At 39.1% G+C, this 3,293-nt stretch overlaps 1 protein-coding gene across 4 annotated transcripts in view; it reads right to left on the reverse strand.

Annotated features, from left to right (window-relative positions):
- Positions 1-3,293, reverse strand: part of apbb2b (amyloid beta (A4) precursor protein-binding, family B, member 2b) — a 42,841-nt gene that overhangs the window by 25,805 nt on the left and 13,743 nt on the right. The window lies entirely within an intron of this gene.

Consider the following 3,293-nt stretch of genomic DNA (forward strand, 5'->3'; position numbering starts at 1 on the left):
AGTCAGATGGGTCAAAAAAATCGGATTTGGGTCGGATTTGCCTGCAGTGTGAACGTAGCCAATGCCACAAACACAAACTGATGCATATTGCAACAAAAACTCATCAACAGTGTCCAGAGAAAATATGACGAGGATAAACTGGAAAAAAAACAAACAAACTCTTAGCCCTCAAAATTGGCCAACAAAAACACCTGGTATGACGCAGCTTRAAAACTGTGGGAACACCAGGAACAAGAGAACGCCAAATAAATTTTATTTTCAAAACAGCTGCCAATGACCCTTCCATTAGTGATGCAATGTGCACACACAACGGTTCCACCCCCCACGAGAAAAAAAAGTCACGTGTGCATATGATACAGCCGTGGAGAATAAAAGGAAAGAGTAAGAAAAACATTCTTTGCAATGAAACATTTCTGGGGACAGTGCACTCCTCAGCTCTGAGAACATGGGGCTGTGACAAGTGTACACTAAACCATTACTACAACTCACATTTAAAAGGAGACCAACTAAATCTTGAATAAATATCTTAAAAGTATTCACAAATACAGGATTTATATGAAACAATAAGACATGAATGCAACAAGGTTCACAAATGCATCAACAGTTTGTCTAATGTACACATTTTAACCTATACAGGCAGGAATATGCTGCGCACACCAGCTGTCTAACACAAATTGCACAATTGAATGGGGTGGCAGCCCCTAGRCTTTACCAATGAACACAATAATGGGGCATCCATCCTCTGAAGTACACATGAGCTAAATGTGCATATAGAAAAATAAAAGGTAACTATTGTTGCTGGTAGGGCTGGGTGATAAAACAATAACGATATACAGTATATCGCAATAAATGCGTGATAAACATCAATAGAAAATAAGTCTYACAGAATATTGATCATTTCACTGAACTCCAATCCAAAACCGCACGGCATTCTGGGGGATGTAGACAGAGTTAAGGCTTTAGCCGCTTGACCTTTCATGGCCCAGCTAAGCAACAATCTGCATACATGTCAATCCATTCGGACCTTTACCTGCATCTTGACCTTCAAATATTCGTCGATTTCACGAAAAATCTGTGGCTTGTGTGTGTGTGTGTGTGTGTGTGTGTGTGTGTGTGTGTGTGTGTGTGTAACGTGCAGACTGTCTGTAACAGGAAAAGACAAAGTGGAGCGAAGATGATGGCACCTGCAGCACAGAGGAGCGGGAAGAGGAGGACAGGGAACTTACTTCTAGTGGCAGAGTGAATTGGGAAATGGTTATTTAATTTTATTGTTTTGTTTATTTAACGTCARACAGGCTCTGATGTGAAATTAATTAGTTTTTGAAAAAAATCCATGAGATTGCCCTAAGTGTCCATATACTCATATTGGGGGGGGCGTCCGTGTAGTTTATGAACAATCTGAACAACTTGGCACGTGTGAATCTGTTAACATGCGCAGCAGCAGCTTCACTCCTAAACTGAAACAGTACTGTCCTTTAAATTAAGACCTGAAACATCTGCTGTGTCTGGCAGCGCTCCACGTCACACCCACTATAGTGAAAGGGTAAAAACACCTGAGGAGCTGCAGTATAATTTTGACCATCTGTACAAGCAGCACTGCCTTCTAATGATTTAAGCAGGGACAGGTCCGATCCTGTATCCCTGGTGTTAAGAGATGCACACAGGCAACAGATTGTTTGTGAACAAATTCAGACAAATTATCTGATTTAAAACGTACAATATGAATCCATTCATGTCTAAGACATTGGACACAACGACAGAAGGTTACATTCAGGGATTAAAGTAACGAGACACGCTCAGTTCCTGGACTCCTGCTGTAACAAGTCCGCATACCAACGAATGTGTTTACATTTGAAACAGTGAAAAAAAAGTGTATTGTAAATGCTGTAAATGAGAAAATGTAGTAATTATTATTCCTGACATGTTTCACCTGCCTGGACTGGATTTAAATAAGTCTCATTGTTTGTTTTACAGTTTTGTGGCTCAACAGAAAACAACTATTGTGAAAAGTTATTTCTTCCATCTCCTTCCTAACAACAAAGGAAACAAACAAAGTTGCCTGACTTAATACAGCCACATCGGAAATGTAGTTTGTGATTAATATGATGAAGTTGTTCCATAGTGAAATCACTATAGTTTTTTTTAATTATTCATTAATTTAAGTGGGGGGAAAATGTGCTAATTYCACCGTTCCATCATGCTTATAGCTTCCATTGTTCCAAAACGCACTGAGGTGCATCATCTTAACATTAGCTTCACATGAACTTTGCCTATTATTCTCTAATTTCCCTATAGAGCAAAAAAAAATTGATTGAGATAGGAATTTGATTAGTTAAATAAAATTCTTTGGAAAACTGTAACCATGTATGTAACGAAACCAACCCAGTTTTACTTTCTAATTGTACTGATCTTGTACAAAAATGACTGAATGTTTTTTTTCCATTCTGTTATATAAATAAATACAGGGCAGCCAGACATGCAAGATGGAAATTTGTGAATTGTCAGAAAGGCTATATAAAAAAGAAATATCAGCTGTGCGTCACTTTTAATCTCCTGAGTCAAACAAACAGACTTCACACAGTTCCCTGTGGAACTACAAGGGGCTTTATGCAACTGGTCCTATGTACGCAACAGTACCGCCTTAAACATGTAAACACACTTTGAAGAGTAAAATCAGAGCAGTTCCCCTTCAGAGTTACCACWTAAACCTCACAGTAATTATCCCGTAGCGAGCCTGGAGTACTCTAGCAGACAGCTCAACAAAAAAGCATCACTGTCCAAACGCTAACTACAGACTACATTAAAATATGCCGTGTCATTTTGTGCCCTAAAGACAGATGTTTGAGCTGCATATCAGCAGCAGCACAGCCATGACTAAAGACGACAGAAGACACACAAACTAAAAACTGCAGCTTTCAGACCCAAACTCCATCTGGATGAGCTGAATGTGACGCCTCTCAAAGGGCTCCCTGCAGTCTTCTGCTACAGATGAGGGCATTAGGGCATAATTACAGAGCCTCTCGGTGGGCCAGGCTGAATTGGAACCGGCACAAAAAGAGACACAAACAAACAATACATATGAACTGTAARGGGGAGGGTGAGCCTTCCACATGGACTCACTTAAGCACCTACACTCATTACTCAACTACACTGTAAAAAAATAACTTGTAAGATTTACTTGAGAAAATCCTGCAAATGATTTGCACTAACGTTTGTTAAGTAAATTTAAATGCTACAAATTCATTTAATATTTACTCTCATCATTATCTAGTAAAAGTTATTAAGAATATAGT

The sequence above is a fragment of the Austrofundulus limnaeus genome, unplaced genomic scaffold (assembly GCF_001266775.1).
Source record: "Austrofundulus limnaeus strain Quisiro unplaced genomic scaffold, Austrofundulus_limnaeus-1.0 Scaffold99, whole genome shotgun sequence".
Taxonomy (NCBI): Eukaryota; Metazoa; Chordata; class Actinopteri; order Cyprinodontiformes; family Rivulidae; genus Austrofundulus; species Austrofundulus limnaeus.